Raw genomic sequence first — 23,136 nt, 5'->3', positions numbered from 1 at the left:
TTACCAGTAATAGGAACCGGGCTTCGTTATCGCTCAGGCTTCCTGTATCGGTGCTAGGCTTCTGTTATCGGTGCTAGGCTTCTGTTATCGGTGCTAGCTTCCTGTTATCGGGGCTGGGTTACCTGTTATCGGTGCTAGGCTTCCTGTTATCGGGGCTGGGTTACCTGTAATCGGTGCTAGGCTTCCTGTATCGGTGCTAGCTTCCTGTATCGGTGCTAGCTTCCTGTATCGGTGCTAGCTTCCTGTATCGGTGCTAGCTTCCTGTATCGGTGCTAGGCTTCCTGTTATCGTGCTAGGCTTCCTGTTATCGGGGCTGGGTTACCTGTAATCGGTGCTAGGCTTCCTGTTATCGGGGCTGGGTTACCTGTTATCGGTGCTAGGCTTCCTGTATCGGTGCTAGCTTCCTGTATCGGTGCTAGGCTTCCTGTATCGGTGCTAGCTTCCTGTATCGGTGCTAGCTTCCTGTATCGGTGCTAGCTTCCTGTATCGGTGCTAGCTTCCTGTATCGGTGCTAGCTTCCTGTATCGGTGCTAGGCTTCTGTTATCGGTGCTAGGCTTCCTGTATCGGTGCTAGCTTCCTGTATCGGTGCTAGCTTCCTGTATCGGTGCTAGCTTCCTGTATCGGTGCTAGCTTCCTGTATCGGTGCTAGGCTTCCTGTTATCGTGCTAGGCTTCCTGTTATCGTGCTAGGCTTCCTGTATCGGTGCTAGCTTCCTGTTATCGGGGCTGGGTTACCTGTAATCGGTGCTAGGCTTCCTGTATCGGTGCTAGCTTCCTGTTATCGGTGCTAGCTTCCTGTATCGGTGCTAGCTTCCTGTATCGGTGCTAGGCTTCTGTTATCGGTGCTAGCTTCCTGTATCGGTGCTAGCTTCCTGTATCGGTGCTAGGCTTCCTGTATCGGTGCTAGGCTTCCTGTTATCGTGCTAGGCTTCCTGTTATCGGTGCTAGCTTCCTGTATCGGTGCTAGCTTCCTGTATCGGTGCTAGCTTCCTGTATCGGTGCTAGGCTTCCTGTTATCGGTGCTAGGCTTCCTGTATCGGTGCTAGCTTCCTGTATCGGTGCTAGCTTCCTGTATCGGTGCTAGCTTCCTGTATCGGTGCTAGCTTCCTGTTATCGGGGCTGGGTTACCTGTTATCGGTGCTAGCTTCCTGTTATCGGTGCTAGGCTTCCTGTTATCGTGCTAGGCTTCCTGTATCGGTGCTAGGCTTCCTGTTATCGGGGCTGGGTTACCTGTAATCGGTGCTAGGCTTCCTGTATCGGTGCTAGCTTCCTGTTATCGGGGCTGGGTTACCTGTTATCGGTGCTAGCTTCCTGTTATCGGTGCTAGGCTTCTGTTATCGGTGCTAGGCTTCCTGTTATCGTGCTAGGCTTCCTGTTATCGTGCTAGGCTTCCTGTTATCGTGCTAGGCTTCCTGTTATCGGTGCTAGGCTTCTGTTATCGGTGCTAGCTTCCTGTATCGGTGCTAGCTTCCTGTATCGGTGCTAGGCTTCTGTTATCGGTGCTAGGCTTCCTGTTATCGTGCTAGGCTTCCTGTTATCGGTGCTAGGCTTCCTGTATCGGTGCTAGGCTTCCTGTTATCGTGCTAGGCTTCCTGTTATCGTGCTAGGCTTCCTGTTATCGTGCTAGGCTTCCTGTTATCGTGCTAGGCTTCCTGTTATCGTGCTAGGCTTCCTGTTATCGGTGCTAGCTTCCTGTTATCGGTGCTAGGCTTCCTGTTATCGTGCTAGGCTTCCTGTTATCGTGCTAGGCTTCCTGTATCGGTGCTAGGCTTCTGTTATCGGTGCTAGCTTCCTGTTATCGGTGCTAGCTTCCTGTTATCGGTGCTAGGCTTCTGTTATCGGTGCTAGGCTTCTGTTATCGGTGCTAGGCTTCCTGTTATCGTGCTAGGCTTCCTGTTATCGTGCTAGGCTTCCTGTTATCGGGGCTGGGTTACCTGTAATCGGTGCTAGGCTTCCTGTTACCTGGCTGCTGCCGCCACCACACACCTGTACCTGGCTTTCTGCCGCCACCACACACCTGTACCTGGCCTGCTGCCACCACCACACACCTGTACCTGGCTTGCTGCCGCCACCACACACCTGTACCTGGCTTTCTGCCGCCACCACACACCTGTACCTGGCCTGCTGCCGCCACCACACACCTGTACCTGGTCTGCTGCCACCACCACACACCTGTACCTGGTCTGCTGCCACCACCACACACCTGTACCTGGCCTGTGCCGCCACTACACACCTGTACCTGGCCTGCTACCGCCACCACACATCTGTACCTGGCCTGCTGCCGCCACCACACACCTGTACCTGGCCTGCTGCCACCACCACACACCTGTACCTGGTCTGCTGCCACCACCACACACCTGTACCTGGCCTGTGCCGCCACTACACACCTGTACCTGGCCTGCTACCGCCACCACACATCTGTACCTGGCCTGCTGCCGCCACCACACACCTGTACCAGGCCTGCTGCCACCACCACACACCTGTACCTGGTCTGCTGCCACCACCACACACCTGTACCTGGTCTGCTGCCACCACCACACACCTGTACCTGGCCTGCTGCCACCACCACACACCTGTACCTGGTCTGCTGCCACCACCACACACCTGTACCTGGTCTGCTGCCGCCACCACACATCTGTACCTGGCCTGCTGCCGCCACCACACACCTGTACCTGGCCTGCTGCCACCACCACACACCTGTACCTGGTCTGCTGCCACCACCACACACCTGTACCTGGCCTGCTGCCGCCACTACACACCTGTACCTGGCCTGCTACCGCCACAACACACCTGTATGAGACCACCCTGCCACCACACACCTGTACCTGGCCTGCTGCCACCACCACACACCTGTACCTGGCCTGCTGCCGCCACCACACACCTGTACCTGGCCTGCTGCCGCCACCACACACCTGTACCTGGCCTGCTGCCGCCACCACACACCTGTACCTGGCCTGCTGCCGCCACCACACACCTGTACCTGGCCTGCTGCCGCCACCACACACCTGTACCTGGCCTGCTGCCGCCACCACACACCTGTACCTGGCCTGCTGCCGCCACCACACACCTGTACCTGGCCTGCTGCCGCCACCACACACCTGTACCTGGCCTGCTGCCGCCACCACACACCTGTACCTGGCCTGCTGCCACCACCACACACCTGTACCTGGCCTGCTGCCACCACCACACACCTGTACCTGGCCTGCTGCCGCCACCACACACCTGTACCTGGCCTGCTGCCGCACCACACACCTGTACCTGGCCTGCTGCCGCCACCACACACCCGTACCTTTCCCCGCTGCCGCCACCAACCCTGTACCTGGCTTCCCCGGGCCCCCACCACACACCGTTTCCTGGCCTGCTGCCCCCCCACCCAAAAAACACCCTGTACCCGGGCCCGCTGCCCCCACCACACACCTGTAAACCCGGCCCGCGCCCACCAAAAAAACACCCGTAACCCGGGCCCGCTGCCACACCCCACACCTGTACCTGGGCCCGCTGAGACCACCCTGCCAAACACACGAGGCCCCGTTAAAAACCCCCTTGGGCCTCGTCTGCCACCACACAGCTGCACCTGGCGTCGTCTGCCACCAAACAGCTGTACCTGTACTTCGTCTGCCACCACACAGCTGTATCTGGCCTCGTCTGCCCCACAAAAGCTGTAAACCCTTTTCCTGTCTGCCCCCACACACTGACCGGCCTCTCTGCCCCCCACACAGCTGCACCTGGCCTCGCCTGTCACCACACATCTGTACCTGGCCTCGTCTGCCACCACACAGCTGTACGTGGCCTCGTCTGTCACCACACAGCTGCACCTGTACCTCGTCTACCACCACCCATCTGTACCTGGCCCGTCTCCCCCACACAGCTGACTGGGCCCCGTCTGGGCCCCCACACGCTTACCCGGCCCTCGTCTGCCACCACACAGCTGTACCTGTACCTCGTCTGTCACCACACTTCCTTGTAGCGTGAGTGCACGATGCGTGAGGCAACCCAGTGTATTCTGGGAGAGTTATCATACAAACCTTCCCATTCTCACACTAGGGAAAATATATAAGTGGCCCCTTTCACACCATGGCTCTGACACGCATCCATCTTGCAGTTCATTAACTTCATCTTCAGCCTCACCCATCCTCTATACACCCCTTGTTATCGAAGCTGGCTATTGAGTTTTAAAAGTATTACAAAGGGCGTGATGTCTAACCTAACATTTCATCTCGTCACAACCACTTTATGCTCGTCTTGTCTTCTTCCCCCAGACACGATCAATGTTGACCCCACCTTAAAAGGGTTTTTTTAAAAAAAAATGACCTGGAGAGGCTAGGAAATGGACCTAACCTAACCTTGCAAAATGCAAAGTCTCACTAAATGTATGAGAGTTGATACAAGACTTGACAACCTTAGGTCAAAGTTGAGGGAATACCTCGGGGTTTTGGGGGAAAGGGAAGGGGGGCTTCCATGCCCCCTTTTTAAAATGGTGCCTTCGCTAAGCTCGCTAAAACTATGTTTGTCAATCAATAAGCACCCCAAAACTTAAAACCCCCCAAACCCGAACTCTGCATCAATTAGGGGAAATTTTAAAGGGAAACGGATCAACGGTCTGTGAGGTTTTACACTCGTGTGTGGACCTGCACAGACCAGATGAGAAACACATTACATAGGATTTTGTAAAGTCTTCTCACCGTTGCTCAGAGTCGGAGGCCCTACACACCACTCTGGACGACCCTACACACCACTCTGGACGACCCTACACACCACTCTGGACGACCCTACACACCACTCTGGACGACCCTACACACCACTCTGGACGACCCTACACACCACTCTGGACGACCCTACACACCAGTCTAGACTACCCTACACACCACTCTGGACGACCCTACACACCAGTCTGGACGACCCTACACACCAGTCTCGACGACCCTACACACCAGTCTGGATGACCCTACACACCACTCTGGACGACCCTACACACCACTCTGGACGACCCTATACACCACTCTGGACGACCCTACACAACACTCTGGACGACCCTACACACCAGTCTAGACTACCCTACACACCACTCTGGACGACCCTACACACCAGTCTGGACGACCCTACACACCAGTCTCGACGACCCTACACACCAGTCTGGATGACCCTACACACCACTCTGGACGACCCTACACACCACTCTGGACGACCCTACACACCACTCTGGACGACCCTACACACCACTCTGGACGACCCTACACACGTCTAGACGACCCTACACACCACTCTGGACGACCCTACACACAAGTCTGGACGACCCTACACACGTCTAGACGAAACTACACATCACTCTGGACGACCCTACACACCAGTCTGGAGGACCCTACACACCAGTCTGGACGACCCTACACACCACTCTGGACGACCCTACACACCAGTCTGAACGACCCTACACACCAGTCTGAACGACCCTACACACCAGTCTGGACGACCCTACACACCACTCTGGACGACTCTACACACCACTCTGGACGACCTTACACACCAGTCTGGACGACCCTACACACCAGTCTGGACGACCCTACACACCACTCTGGACGACCCTACACACCAGTCTGGACGACCCTACACACCACTCTGGACGACCCTACACACCACTCTGGACGACCCTACACACCTGTCTGGACGACCCTACACACCACTCTGGACGACCCTACACACCAGTCTGGACGACCCTACACACCAGTCTAGACGACCCTACAGACCACTCTGGACGACCCTACAGACCACCCTGGACGACCCTACACACCACTCTGGACGACCCTACACACCAGTCTGGACGACCCTACACACCACTCTGGACGACCCTACACACCACTCTGGACGACCCTACACACCAGTCTGGACGACCCTACACACCACTCTGGACGACCCTACACACCACTCTGGACGACCCTACACACCACTCTGGACGACCCTACACACCACTCTGGACGACCCTACACACCACTCTGGACGACCCTACACACCACTCTGGACGACCCTACACACCACTCTGGACGACCCTACACACCACTCTGGACGACCCTACACACCACTCTGGACGACCCTACACACCACTCTGGACGACCCTACACACCACTCTGGACGACCCTACACACCACTCTGGACGACCCTACACACCACTCTGGACGACCCTACACACCACTCTGGACGACCCTACACACCACTCTGGACGACCCTACACACCACTCTGGACGACCCTACACACCACTCTGGACGACCCTACACACCACTCTGGACGACCCTACACACCACTCTGGACGACCCTACACACCACTCTGGACGAACCCTACACACCACTCTGGACGACCCTAACACACCACTCTGGAACGACCCTACACACAAGTCTGGACGACCCTACACACCACTCTGGAAGACCCTACACACCACTCTGGACGGACCCTACACACCAGTCTGAACGACCCTACACACCAGTCTGAACGACCCTACACACCAGTCTGGATGACCCTACACACCACTCTGGACGACCTACACACCACTCTGGACGACCCTACACACCACTCCTGGTCGCTTACTCACGTCTCCTTTCATTGCTCTTATGTTTGGCCAACTGATTAACCAGTTAATCAAACATTATTAAATGGCACCGAATTTCCCCTGATACTTTTTTTTTTTTTTTGTGTGTGTGTGTGTGTGAGTGTGTGTGTGTGTGTGTGTGTGTGTGGTGTGTGTGTGTGTGTGTGTGAGTGTGTGTGTGTGTGAGTGTGTGTGTGTGTGGTGTGTGTGTGTTGTGTGTGTGTGTGTGTGTGTACTCCTGCTTGTGAAACAGAGATATTCTGCTATGCTTATTTGATATACAATGAACATTTCCATACTCAGCTCTCTATCACAATCAAAATCATTTCCATACTCAGCTCTCTATCACAATCAAAATCATTTCCATACTCAGCTCTCTATCACAATCAAAATCATTTCAATACTCAGCTCTCTAACACAATCAAAAATTTCCTTACTCAGCTCTCTAACACAATCAAAAATTTCCTTACTCAGCTCTCTAACACAATCAAAATTTCCATACTCAGCTCTCTAACACAATCAAAAATTTCCTTACTCAGCTCTCTAACACAATCAAAATTTCCATACACAGCTCTCTAACACAATCAAAATTTCCATACACAGCTCTCTAACACAATCAAAATTTCATACTCAGCTCTCTAACACAATCAAAATTTCATACTCAGCTCTCTATCACAATCAAAATTTCATACTCAGCTCTCTAACACAATCAAAAATTTCCTTACTCAGCTCTCTATCACAATCAAAATCATTTCAATACTCAGCTCTCTAACACAATCAAAATTTCCATACTCAGCTCTCTATCACAATTAAAATCATTTCCATACTCAGCTCTCTATCACAATCAAAAATTTCCTTACTCAGCTCTCTAACACAATCAAAAATTTCCTTACTCAGCTCTCTATCACAATTAAAATCATTTCCATACTCAGCTCTCTATCACAATCAAAATTTCCATACTCAGCTCTCTATCACAATCAAAATTTCCATACTCAGCTCTCTATCACAATCAAAATTTCCATACTCAGCTCTCTATCACAATTAAAATCATTTCCATACTCAGCTCTCTATCACAATTAAAATCATTTCCATACTCAGCTCTTAACACAATCAAAATTTCCATACTCAGCTCTCTATCACAATTAAAATCATTTCCATACTCAGCTCTCTATCACAATCAAAAATTTCCTTACTCAGCTCTCTAACACAATCAAAATTCCATACTCAGCTCTCTAACACAATCAAAATTTCCATACTCAGCTCTCTATCACAATCAAAATCATTTCAATACTCAGCTCTCTATCACAATTAAAATCATTTCCATACTCAGCTCTCTATCACAATCAAAATCATTTCCATACTCAGCTCTCTATCACAATCAAAATCATTTCAATACTCAGCTCTCTATCACAATCAAAATCATTTCAATACTCAGCTCTCTATCACAATCAAAATCATTTCAATACTCAGCTCTCTATCACAATCAAAATTTCCATACTCAGCTCTCTAACACAATCAAAATTTCCATACTCAGCCCTCTATCACAATCAAAATTTCCATACTCTGCTCTCTAACACAATCAAAAATTTCCTTACTCAGCTCTCTAACACAATCAAAATTTCCATACTCAGCTCTCTAACACAATCAAAATTCCATACTCAGCTCTCTATCACAATCAAAATTTCCATACTCAGCTCTCTAACACAATCAAAATTTCATACTCAGCTCTCTAACACAATCAAAATTTCCATACTCAGCTCTCTAACACAATCAAAATTTCCATACTCAGCTCTCTAACACAATCAAAATTTCCATACTCAGCTCTCTAACACAATCAAAATTTCCATACTCAGCTCTCTATCACAATCAAAATTTCCATACTCAGCTCTCTAACACAATCAAAATTTCCATACTCAGCTCTCTAACACAATCAAAATTTCCATACTCAGCTCTCTATCACAATCAAAATTTCCATACTCAGCTCTCTAACACAATCAAAATTTCCATACTCAGCTCTCTAACACAATCAAAATTTCCATACTCAGCTCTCTAACACAATCAAAATTTAAAGCAAATATTTTTCGACGCGGATTTCAAATTCTTGCCCTCCACACATATATCACACACGTCTTCATGATTTTATCCACTTCAGTATTTTACTGTCTTTCGAGCAGGGAAACATTGCAACTGTCACCCCATTGGCTTGCTATAGACAAACATCTCAGTCCCACCTTGTTTAAGTGATGAAGACGAAGAAAACGCCTCGTTGGCTCACATCCATTTTCAAGCCGTCATGTGAAATGTACCGAAACCACAACGAAAAGTTTCGTATCGCTCCGAATCTACGACTCCTTTTATGAACTTCTTAAGATATGTTATATCTATAAGACCCATATAATCCATTCTTAGTATGTTCTTATTTAAAACAGTTTATCTTTGAATTTTGAGTAATTAACCTTCGTTCATTCAAATATACTAAAATTAAGATTTACGAAACCATTTCCCTCCACTTCAAGAAAATGGCTTCCTAGCATGGGGGACTACAATGAATCGTACAATAGAACCTAATGTTATCATAACATATGATGCTGCTGTCGACTACTCTTACTGGCGAATGATTTCAAGTGCTAATAATCCTGTTGGAGAAGAGTACGTTGGCTCATTCGATGTACAACATTTGTTCATTAGTCTCACAATGGTTAGACATGACAAGTGGCGTGCGTAAGGGAACAGTCCTGTTTCTAACATACATATGCCCAGTCTGATTCCACTCGTACGAAAAAGGATCGATGACCAGTCAAATCAGCAACAGAAATGATTCCAAAACTGATCCCTTTAGCAAGGTAATTGTGATGTGTAACCATTCTGAGATTCGAAACCACAGCTCCCTATCCACCACAACCAGGCTCCCGGCCAGTTTACACGCACGGGTTCAAGTCCACGAACAGCACGTCGTCCCCTATATACCACATCTTTCCAATCAGTACCCTTTATCTACGGCTAGTCAACCTTACTTCCATACAATGCGACTTAGCTTTAGCTAGTTCTCTCAAAGGCGGAAGTTTATGAAACACTTTCTATAAACAACATAACTCAACAGCTATACATTCATCGTATGAGTACATGAGAAAATAAATAAAGCAGATTTGGCACACATGAGAGCGACTTCGACACATCAAGAGGTGGTCAACTGAAATATCTACAATCTTGTCACGAGAGAGAGAGAAAGAGAGAGAGAGAGAGAGAGAGAGAGAGAGAGAGAGAGAGAGAGAGAGAGAGAGAGAGAGAGAGAGAGAGAGAGAAGCTTGCCAATGCGCGAAGCTGGGCCAGACCTCATCAGACGTCCAGCCACATCATGTGCCACTTGGTTCATCTGTAGCTGTCCCATGCATGCAGGTTTGTGTAGCTTGTCCCATCGTGTCCTTGGGCACCTTGGTCTATCTGGCCAGCTGGTTAAACCTGATCACTGCCACCAACACTGCAATAACCAGGTACTCTAATCAAAATGTTAAAACCTGGTCACTGCCACCAACACTGCAATAACCAGGTACTCCAATCAAAATGTTAAAACCTGATCACTGCCACCAACACTGCAATAACCAGGTACTCCAATCAAAATGTTAAAACCTGGTCACTGCCACCAGCACTGCAATAACCAGGTACTCCAATCAAAATGTTAAACCTGGTCACTGCCACCAACACTGCAATAACCAGGTACTCTAATCAAAACGTATTTACTAAATTGTGTTAAATTGTCAGTCATGTTAATCCTTCATTGAATTTGTCTATGTCATGTTTGTTTTGAACGTTCCCAGGTCTTTGTTGCCTTCACTCACAGAGCTTTGTGGCCAGGGAAGAAGTCTTTGTTTAATGCTAAATGTAGGTGACATTACGTAAATAGGGACTCTCGAACCTTACGTTAACTTAGTCGAAATGTCTCCGTTTATCACAGCATAGTTGAATAATAATAATAAGAAGAAAAAGGGATAAATCAAGACCCGTTCACTTCCCAGTCCGTCGCCATATTGACCCTAAGTGAGTCTTTGGGACCTGATGGTTCGACCTTGCAAGACTAGCGCAGCCACAATGAATAAGGCGAGAATCAATGGTCTAATGGTCCAATTAAACAATCGAGTCTGTCTACTGGCCCTGCTTGAAACTCCCATCCAAAATTTTAGACACCACTCCTGGTCGCTTACTCCGTCTCCTTTCATTGCTCTTATGTTTGGCCAACTGATTAACCAGTTAATCAAACATCATTAATGGCACAGAATTTTCCTGATTAACCAGTTAATCAAACATTATTAAATGGCACCGAATTTCCCCTGATACTTTTTTTTTTTTTTTACCCTATATGTAACGTTTTAGAAAGCAATGTCACCTCAGCTGGGGTAGTAAACAGTTACGCAGTGACCTACATCTGGCAACACTGCCACGCGCGCCATCTACCACCCCTGTGGTAAACTACGGCTGTGGGGATGAACAGGCTCTCAAAACTTATACAGGAAGAATGCCTTACTAAATACCCAAAGCTGGAAGTAATAGCTCAGTCTGTCCTAAATACTTTCATAGAAAACGAGGGAACAAAATTGTCCTGGGATCTATATCAAACCTGTATAGATTTAAATATAGAATATATGATGCATGTATATAGCGTCCCCATATACCATAGAAACGATTATAAAGACAAGACACAGATACCAGTCTTGGAATCAGTAAAAAATAAAGAATAATGAGAAAGAGGTGATATGAGGGAGGTGTTTACCCAAGGGTTTCGGAAACTAATAAGTTTTCAACTTTTTCGCTTCCTAGCTGACGGGATACTTCCTTTATGCACTACTACAAACTATTAATAATTTTGCTGGTAAAAATGAACCAAATTATATGAGGCAGAGTCGTACTATCTTCATTAAAATGTATACAAAATTTGGCTTTTGAAAAAAGGAAAGGAACAGAATATGGTAACAGGATCAAATCAGAGCATGTGTGCAATCTGTGATGTTCACTTGTTTATACTGACGAGGATTTAATAAGACCAGAAGCAATTTCACCTCCCTTATGACCAAGGCTGGTGTGTGTGTGTGTGTGTGTGTGTTGTGTGTGTGTGTGTGTAGATAGGAGGAAAAACATGACACAAAGCTTTAAGCTTAAGAGACAGCAGCACAAGCATCAGATTCTCTCCCGTAACACACACACACACACACACACACAACAAACGCTCCCACAACACACAAAACACAACACACAAAACACACAACACAGACACACACACACACACACACAACACACACACACACAATACACAAGACACACACACACACACACATACACACACCACACACACAGAGACACACACACACACACACCACACGCATACACACACACACACACACAACACACACACACAACATACACACAACATACACACACACACACACACACACACACACACACACAACACACGCTCCCACAACTGTTATATTCAATGCCGTAAGCGTTTCAACTCCACAATATGGCTGACACTGATTCCCTCCTAAGTTCATCTTAATATTCTCTCTCTCTCTCTCTCTCTCTCTCTCTCTCTCTCTCTCTCTCTCTCTCTTATTGCTTCTCTAAAGCTGTCAAGTGGAACCACAAGTGTCAAACTTATCTTAATTAATGGTCGACCAATTTAGGGACCATATCCAAAAACTATTTTCGTTATCTTGACCTTGTTTATATAAAAGCCATAATTATCTTCAGTTCATATCCTGATTTCCATCTTTACTTATTTCTGTGCATGGCTGAGTATCTTCATCATAAAGACATCAACATAAATATCATTTATCCTTTTTTTTACGTATTTTGTATATTCTAAGAATGACTACATCCACTGGGACATAATAAACAGTATCTGCTATTTCACAGGCAGGGCACATCGCATTAATCATAATGCAGAATGCCAAAAAAGGGACATACGTATGTACGTACACGAAGGTCATCTAAATATACTCATGTGTTCTCGTGGCTACAATGACGAAGTCACTCCTGAAAACACAACCACAAGGTCAACAGCCAACACAGAAAACGTGTGTTTAAAAGCGAACACTTGTGTAATTTCCTTAAAAATCTCGTGTGTTTTGAATTGGAAGACGGACTTGTTGGAGCATGGGTTTCCTTTAAAGAACGTCATTTGAGGAATACTTAAAGAAAGAAAAGGATTTCTATGTGGCATATATGGATTTGGAGAAAACATACGGTTGACAGAAATAGAGATATGCCTTGTGCAAGGTCATACGAATATCTGGTGTAGGAGGGAATCTACGAGAAGCAGAGACGTTTTTCTGAAGACTGTGTAGCGTGTGTGTGAGTAGAAGCGCGTGTTGTTGTTCCAGGTAATGGTGGGTCTACATCAGGGACGCGTGATGTCATCAGGGCTGCTAATTTGTTTATGAATAGGGTGGTGAGGGAACACAGTGTCCAGGGATCTATATCAAACCTGTATAGATTTAAATATAGAATATATGATGCATGTATATAGCTTCCCCATATACCATAGAAACGATTATAAAGACAAGGCACAGATACCAGTCTTGGAACTAGTAAAAATAAAGAATAATGAGAAAGAGGTGATGTGAGGGAGGTGTTTACCCAAGGGTTTCGGAAACTAATGAAAGTTTTCAACTTTTTCGCTTCGTAGCTGACGGGATACTTCCTTTATGCACTAATACAAACTATTAATAATTTTGCTGATAAAGATTGAACCCATAATTATTTGGAGGCAGTGTGTTACTATCATATTAAAATGTATTCCAAATTTAGGCTTTTGAAAAAAGGAAAGGAACAGAATATGGTAACAGGATCGAATCAGAGCATTGGTGCAATCTGTGATGTTCACTTGTTTATACTGACGAGGATTTAATAAGATCAGAAGCAACTTCACTTGCCTTATGACCAAGGCTGGTGTGTGTGTGTGTGTGTGTGTGTTGTGTGTGTGTGTGTAGATAGGAGGAAAAACATGACACAAAGCTTTAAGCTTAAGAGACCGCCACACAAGCATCAGATTCTCTCCCGTAACACACACACACACACACACACACAACAAACGCTCCCACAACACACAAAACACAACACACAAAACACACAACACAGACACACACACACACACACACAACACACACACACACAATACACAAGACACACACACACACACACATACACACACCACACACACAGAGACACACACACACACACACCACACGCATACACACACACACACACACAACACACACACACAACATACACACAACATACACACACACACACACACACACACACACACACACAACACACGCTCCCACAACTGTTATATTCAATGCCGTAAGCGTTTCAACTCCACAATATGGCTGACACTGATTCCCTCCTAAGTTCATCTTAATATTCTCTCTCTCTCTCTCTCTCTCTCTCTCTCTCTCTCTCTCTCTCTCTCTCTCTCTCTCTCTCTCTCTCTCTCTTATTGCTTCTCTAAAGCTGTCAAGTGGAACCACAAGTGTCAAACTTATCTTAATTAATGGTCGACCAATTTAGGGACCATATCCAAAAACTATTTTCGTTCTCTTGACCTTGTTTATATAAAAGCCATAATTATCTTCAGTTCATATCCTGATTTCCATCTTTACTTATTTCTGTGCATGGCTGAGTATCTTCATCATAAAGACATCAACATAAATATCATTTATCCTTTTTTTTACGTATTTTGTATATTCTAAGAATGACTACATCCACTGGGACATAATAAACAGTATCTGCTATTTCACAGGCAGGGCACATCGCATTAATCATAATGCAGAATGCCAAAAAAGGGACATACGTATGTACGTACACGAAGGTCATCTAAATATACTCATGTGTTCTCGTGGCTACAATGACGAAGTCACTCCTGAAAACACAACCACAAGGTCAACAGCCAACACAGAAAACGTGTGTTTAAAAGCGAACACTTGTGTAATTTCCTTAAAAATCTCGTGTGTTTTGAATTGGAAGACGGACTTGTTGGAGCATGGGTTTCCTTTAAAGAACGTCATTTGAGGAATACTTAAAGAAAGAAAAGGATTTCTATGTGGCATATATGGATTTGGAGAAAACATACGGTTGACAGAAATAGAGATATGCCTTGTGCAAGGTCATACGAATATCTGGTGTAGGAGGGAATCTACGAGAAGCAGAGACGTTTTTCTGAAGACTGTGTAGCGTGTGTGTGAGTAGAAGCGCGTGTTGTTGTTCCAGGTAATGGTGGGTCTACATCAGGGACGCGTGATGTCATCAGGGCTGCTAATTTGTTTATGAATAGGGTGGTGAGGGAACACAGTGTCCAGGGACCTATATCAAACCTGTATAGATTTAAATATAGAATATATGATGCATGTATATAGCCTCCCCATATACCATAGAAACGATTATAAAGACAAGGCACAGATACCAGTCTTGGAGCAAGTAAAAACAAAAGAACAATGAGACTGAGGTGATATGAGCGAGGTGTGTTTTTTTAATCAAGGGTTTCGGAAACTATTAAAAGGTTTCAGGTGAGTGTGCAGTCTGTAGGTGGGGTGATGGGGACCAAAAAGTGAGTCATTTGTTGTTTGCTGATGATGCAGTGTTGGTGGCGAATTCGAGTTTGAAACGGCTGAAGCTGCTGTCTGAGTTTGGGAGTGTGGGTGAAAGGAGGAAGCAGAGAGTAAATGTGTGTAAAATCAAGGTCATGATAAGTTCAGCAGGGTTGAGGGACAGGTTAGTTTAGGGGTGAGTTTGAATGGCGAAAAGTTGGAGGAAGCGAAGCGTTTTAGATATCTGGGCGTGGACATGGCAGGGAATGGAACCTTGAAAACGGAAGCGAGTCATAGGGTGGGGGAGGGGGCCAAGGTTCTGGAAGAACTGAAGAATGTGTGGGAAAAGAGATCATTGTCAGGGAGGGGAAAAATAGGTATATCTGAAGGTATAGCAGTCCTAACAATGTTATATAAATGCGAGGCCTGGGCTTTAGATAAAGATAAGCGGACGAAGAAGGGGGGAAGGGGTGGTGGCTGGACATATGTTTGAGGACAACAAGTGGTGTGAGGTGGTTTGATCAAGTAAGTAATGAATGGATAAATGAGATATGTGTGTGTGTGTGGTGAGAAGACGAATATGGTCCAGAGCTAAAAAAAGAAGAAAAAAAAAGATGATATGTGTCAGATGTGGAGGGGACGAGAGAGAGGGGGAAAAAAACTGGAATTGGAAGGAAGGAGTGTAACAGATTTTGAGTGATCGAGTCCTGAACAAGTAAGAAGTCGAGAGCCACGCACGGGATAGAGTGAATTGGAGAGATGAGGTATACATGGGACGACGTGCTGTCCAGTGACTGAGACAGGGCACTGCACATAACAAATAGAAAACGGATGCGAGGGAATGAGCCCTTACATGATTTGTTACTGGCGCTCCTTGGCTAACACGGGAAACGGCGAACAAACACTAACAAAAACCTGTTCCTTTTCTAATTCTAACTGTGAGGAAGCGCAAGGAAACAGACGAAAGAAATGGCCCAACCCACCCCCATACACATGTATATACATACACGTCCACACACGCAAATATACATACCCATACATCTCAATGTACACATATATAAACACACCCAAACACATACATATATACACATGCACATAATTCACACTGCCTTTATCAATTCCCATCGCCACCTCGCCACACATGGAATAACATCCCCCTCCCCCCTCATGTGTGCGAGGTAGCGCTAGGAAAAGACAACAAAGGCCCCATTCGTTCACACTCAGTCTCTAGCTGTCACGCAGTAATGCCCGAAACCACAGCTCCCTTTCCACATCCAGGCCCCACACAACTTTCCATGGTTTACCCCAGACGCTTCACATGCCCCGATTCAATCCATTGACAGCATGTCGACCCCGGTATACCACATCGATCCAATTCACTCTATTCCTTGCCCGCCTTTCACCCTCCTGCATGTTCAGGCCCCGATCACACAAAATCTTTTTCACTCCATCTTTCCACCTCCAATTTGGTCTCCCACTTCTCCTCGTTCCCTCCACCCCCGACACATATATCCTCTTGGTCAATCTTTCCTTACTCATTCTCTCCATGTGCCCAAACCATTTCAAAACACCCTCTTCTGCTCTCTCAACCACGCTCTTTTTATTTCCACACATCTCTCTTACCCTTACATTTCTTACTCGATCAAACCACCTCACACACATATTGTCCTCAAACATCTCATTTCCAGCACATCCACCCTCCTGCGTACAACTCTATCTATAGCCCACGCCTCGCAACCATACAACATTGTTGGAACCACTATTCCTTCAAATATACCCATTTTTGCTTTCCGAGATAATGTTCTCGACTTCCACACATTATTCAAGGCTCCCAGGATTTTCGCCCCCTCCCCCATCCTATGATTCACTTCCGCTTCCATGGTTCCATCCGCTGCCAGATCCACTCCCAGATATCTAAAACACTTTACTTCCTCCAGTTTTTCTCCATTCAAACTTACCTCCCAATTGACTTGACCCTCAACCCTACTGTACTTAATAACCTTGCTCTTATTCACATTTACTATTAACTTTCTTCTTTCACACACTTTACCAAACTCAGTCACCAGCTTCTGCAGTTTCTCATATGAATCAGCCACCAGCGCTGTATCATCAGCGAACAACAACTGACTCACTTCCCAAGCTCTCTCATCCCCAACAGACTTCATACTTGCCCCTCTTTCCAAAACTCTTGCATTCACCTCCCTAACAACCCCATCCATAACAAATTAAACAACCATGGAGACATCACACACCCCTGCCACAAACCTACATTCCTCTCTTCCTACACGTACACATGCCTTACATCCTCGATAAAAACTTTTCACTGCTTCTAACAACTTGCCTCCCATACCATATATTCTTAGTACCTTCCACAGAGCATCTCTATCAACTCTATCATATGCCTTCTCCAGATCCATAAATGCTACATACAAATCCATTTGCTTTTCTAAGTATTTCTCACATACATTCTTCAAAGCAAACACCTGATCCACACATCCTCTACCACTTCTGAAACCACACTGCTCTTCCCCAATCTGATGCTCTGTACATGCCTTCACCCTCTCAATCAATACCCTCCCATATAATTTACCATATAATTTGCTCTATCCAAATCAGGCTCCTCGACACCGACAAGCATCGTATATACATAACAATATTAATAATAATAATAATAAGTGCTAATAATAATAACTGAAATAAGCCTTAATTTACCCCAGAAAGAAACAAAAAGAAAAAACACTTGTGGAAGTAGCGTACTTGTAAGAGAGCAGTAAGCGCTAAAAACAGCACAAAGTGATAAGCCACAATATAGCGCTTCGGGCCTATTTGCATTTACGCCGAAGTTCGTATAATAAACCAGAAAAACACAGCTCCTACCATCACTATCGTTATGGCCCACTCCCATCGCTAATATAACCGCCATTCAGTCAATATGAGATAATGATTAATAGCATTTCCATAACATGTCACAAACTTCAGTAATCAGTACATATATATATACGTACATACTAAGAAATCTTTTCGGTCTATGTCGATCAATGATGGTGTTGGAGGCTCCAGTTACGGACAGGGAGGGGGCCACATCCAGAACGGGTATTGATTGAAATATAGAAAGGATTGTGACAGGGGAAAAGATGAGACATGGAAAAGCCTTTTTGCGATTCTTGAAGGAAGTGGAAAGTCTATCTGTTAGAACGTACCAGGTCATGATTAGGAAAGACACGAGAAGGTGGGGAGTTTCCCAAAGCTTCGACGTGTAGGGAAAGAAACAAGTGAAAAAAGAATAAGTTTACAAATATTATGTTTACGTGGAAAGTTCCCAATGGTCTGTTGCTTCTTTGTGTACCTTTGTGTAGCCGTTCTGTGGCATCTAAGTAACCGTTCTATGTACCTCTGTGTACCCGTTCATGTACCTCTGTGTACCCGTTCTATCAATACAATGGTACTGAAGGATTCCATCGATATGGCTTCTCGTGGCTTTCAAACCACCTTCAGCTATCAATCACCTTTGTCTATTTTGGTTTTTGCTCCCAAGAACTGGCTGCTTGTGTTCCCCCCACCACCACTAGCTAGACCACGCAATACTCGACAAGCTGCTGCGTCACATGAATACTGTGTGGCCATCGGCAACTCAAGGGTGGGACGTTTTGATACCTGCTTCTTTCCCTACACGTCGAAGCTTTGGAACTCGTCACCTTCCCATGTGTTTCACAATTTAACTATGACCTGGCACTTTTTGAAATATAGGTTTTTCACTTCCTCCAGAACTCGAAAATATTTTCCCTTGTCTTATATTTTTCCCGTTTCATAAGTCTCTCATCATGATTAAGGCCCGGCCTTGATGTGGACTACTGTCTGTGACTGGAGCCTTCAACATAAAAAGAAAAAAATATGAGAACATCCAGACTAACCAAACTGACCCCAGTAATCTAACCAAACTGACCAAAGTTGTTTATCATTACGGACGCACGCCTCTCACCTATATATATATATATATATATATATATATATATATATATATATATATATATATATTAGAAAGGATCACAATTTTGCGCGTGATCAAGATATTCCTATGAGTCCACGGGGAAAATGAAACACGAAAAGTTCCCAAGTGCACTTTCGTGTAATAATCACATCATCAGGGGAGACAAAAGAGAGAAATATAACAGTCAGTTGATGTACATCGAAGAGACGAAGCTAGGACGTCATATACATATATATATATATATATATATATATATATATATATATATATATATATATATATATATATATATATAACAAGCTACATATATGAATACATTTGCTAACATTTGTCATACAAGAAACACCAACTTATCAACATATTCACAACCTGCATTAAGAGTTGTTATATATTTAACATAACAAACAGCTCACCACGCCACTTGTGCCATGTAAGCAATCACAATTCTGTCTGTACTCACCATAGCTGGATCGTAGTTCTGTCGTTATCTATCACAACTTCTTCCTGTCAAGGAAGAGTGGTCTACTTGCAAGGCGAAGGCTGGCTATCTTTCCTACACCTTTCAAACCACAAGAATAAATTTGCTGGCGAAGAAGAATGTAAATATCTTTGAATAAATTTAATGCTTGTCTCTGTGTACAGTCATGTTCTCACTCGATTCACCAGCCGACTTCATATTCAAATTAAAGATATTACCAACAGTCACCACAACACTGGCACTAACCACTTGATATAAAATGTTACTTATTAGTACAAGATGGAGAGTGATGGCTGGCGTGTATATGTGAGCCACGTCCAGCCAAACACTACCTCGTGCTTCCAGCTACCGAAGCCTCTCTCTGTCCACGTGACCATAAACCATTGACAATATACCAGATCAAACTAACTAAAAGTTCTAAATAAACACATAAAAGAAAATACAAAGAAGAAAATCCTATTTTGTTTTTTTCATGGCGTATTGTTCACTTAGTCATTCATGAAAACTACCTTAGACAATGATATAAAAAAAGTGGGCCGATCTCCGAGGAACATATAAACAAATAGGGATACTAGTGATAAATACATCTTTAACAGCTGACCTGTTGTTAAATTGGTGGGACGAAATTGAAGTTCTACATAAGTGGGCGACTTTATACCTTTTCATGTACATTACCTATTACCAGAGAAAGTTAAAACTCTCCATACTTATAACTATTGGACTTTTACACACATTATCCCTTCCAAGTGGAGAGGGCATGCGATCTATTCAAAAGGAATGCCTATTTAACGTATATAAACCGTAGGAATAGATGTCATATGTGTTGTATACACAGCGGAGAGCTTATTAAGCACGCAGTATGACTGGGGAGGTGAAATCCACCTTAAATAATCCAGTAATGATGAGAAGTAACAGCCACCTCGGGGTCATTGTATACATGTTTACCAGAGGCCTATTCTCAGGGGATACGTGAGAGAAAATATATTGGGTAAAAGACGAGGGAAATTAATGGCATTGGTCTATAAAGTATAAAAGTGCATATAGATATCGTCTAATATCTAATGGTCAAATAAATTCAAATGGATAAAATGCCAGGGATTAAATGTTTGTACTACTGGGATATAATATGTAGTTAACTGAGGGATGGGATCTTGTACCGTTCTTATTTTATGGGGTCAATTCTATTCCAGATTGAATAGTTTGTCCTTTAGTCCAAAACTACTAACATCCCTTCACCCCTTCTTTTATGTTAGGTCTTTTCCAGGATCTTTTGGGATCAAATGCCAAAACCCAGCAAAAATAATTACCTTTGGACACTCCATTACAGATCCATTCAGCTGGGGTTGACTGTAGGCCAAATGGTGTTCCCAGGATTCGAACCCATGCTTATTCGCCCCTCGGATGGCCCGTCATTACGTCACGATGGCCGTTACACCACGGACATGTATGGCCAAACTGTCGTTGACACATATAATGACATGAATGATGGACCCTGATTCAAAGTTGTACAGATAAGATCTTGACAACACATCTCACCATCGCAACCTTAATATATATATTTTTTCTCTGGCTTCATTAATTGTTCAATTGGTTCATGGTACTGCCGGTGACCTTTGACCTTATTATAAAAGGGTCAGGTCATTACAGGGAAGGGACTAACGACCTCAGTAATTGCTCCATTGGTTCATGGTACTGCCGGTGACCTTTGACCTTATTATAAAAGGGTCAGACCATCACGGGGAAGGGACTAACGACCTCAGACCCTAATGGGGTCGTATTAGTTCCATCCCTGAGGATCGTGTTCTGGACATGGACGATGTAAAAAAAATGTTGGAAATTGACAATTTTGTTAAGAGTTGAGTAAATTCCAGCAGACAGCCAGGGAATGGATGGGAGTCCTTGAAACCATGACATTGGCTGCACTGAACAGCAACATTTGTAACACTGGTGGTGATGGGCCGTTACGAGATTGCTGGTGATGGTTGATGATGTCACCATCATGAGCAGTGATGGTGGTGATGGTTGATGATGTCACCATCATGAGCAGTGATGGTGATGATGGTGATGGTTGATGATGTCACCATGAGCAGTGATGGTGGTGATGGTGATGGTTGATGATGTCACCATCATGAGCAGTGATGGTGATGATGGTGATGGTTGATGATGTCATTATCATGAGCAGTGATGGTGATGATGGTGATGGTTGATGATGTCACCATCATGAGCAGTGATGGTGGTGATGGTTGATGATGTCACCATCATGAGCAGTGATGGTGATGATGGTGATGGTTGATGATGTCACCATGAGCAGTGATGGTGGTGATGGTGATGGTTGATGATGTCACCATCATGAGCAGTGATGGTGATGATGGTGATGGTTGATGATGTCATTATCATGAGCAGTGATGGTGATGATGGTGATGGTTGATGATGTCACCATCATGAGCAGTGATGGTGATGATGGTGATGGTTGATGATGTCACCATCATGAGCAGTGATGGTGATGATGGTGATGGTTGATGATGTCATTATCATGAGCAGTGATGGTGATGATGGTGATGGTTGATGATGTCACCATCATGAGCAGTGATGGTGTGGTTGATGATGTCACCATCATGAGCAGTGATGGTGATGATGGTGATGGTTGATGATGTCACCATCATGAGCAGTGATGGTGATGATGGTGATGGTTGATGATGTCATTATCATGAGCAGTGATGGTGATGATGGTGATGGTTGATGATGTCACCATCATGAGCAGTGATGGTGATGATGGTGATGGTTGATGATGTCACCATCATGAGCAGTGATGGTGATGATGGTGATGGTTGATGATGTCACCATCATGAGCAGTGATGGTGATGATGGTGATGGTTGATGATGTCACCATCATGAGCAGTGATGGTGGTGGTTGATGATGTCACCATCATGAGCAGTGATGGTGGTGATGGTGATGGTTGATGATGTCACCATCATGAGCAGTGATGGTGATGATGGTGATGGTTGATGATGTCACCATCATGAGCAGTGATGGTGATGATGGTGATGGTTGATGATGTCACCATCATGAGCAGTGATGGTGGTGATGGTGATGGTTGATGATGTCACCATCATGAGCAGTGATGGTGATGGTTGATGATGTCACCATCATGAGCAGTGATGGTGATGATGGTGATGGTTGATGATGCCACCATCATGAGCAGTGATGGTGGTGATGGTTGATGATGTCACCATCATGAGCAGTGATGATGATGATGGTGATGGTTGATGATGTCACCATCATGAGCAGTGATGGTGATGATGGTGATGGTTGATGATGTCACCATCATGAGCAGTGATGATGATGATGGTGATGGTTGATGATGTCACCATCATGAGCAGTGATGGTGATGATGGTGATGGTTGATGATGTCACCATCATGAGCAGTGATGGTGATGATGGTGATGGTTGATGATGTCACCATCATGAGCATTGATGGTGGTGATGGTGATGGTTGATGATGTCACCATCA

At 45.0% G+C, this 23,136-nt stretch overlaps 1 protein-coding gene across 1 annotated transcript in view; it reads right to left on the bottom strand.

Moving 5' to 3' along the window:
- REPTOR (repressed by TOR) overlaps nucleotides 1-19,727 on the bottom strand; it is a 180,177-nt gene extending 160,450 nt beyond the window's left edge. The window contains exon 1 of the mRNA XM_071692852.1: nucleotides 19,607-19,727. The gene's annotated coding sequence lies outside the window, so the exon portion shown is untranslated. The remainder of the gene's footprint in view (nucleotides 1-19,606) is intronic.
- Between the last annotated feature and the right edge of the window lie 3,409 nt (nucleotides 19,728-23,136).

Source organism: Panulirus ornatus, chromosome 55 (assembly GCF_036320965.1).
Source record: "Panulirus ornatus isolate Po-2019 chromosome 55, ASM3632096v1, whole genome shotgun sequence".
In the NCBI taxonomy this organism is placed as follows: Eukaryota; Metazoa; Arthropoda; class Malacostraca; order Decapoda; family Palinuridae; genus Panulirus; species Panulirus ornatus.
The sequence above is the reverse complement of the archived record's forward strand: the minus strand, read 5'-3'. Positions and strand labels throughout refer to the sequence as shown.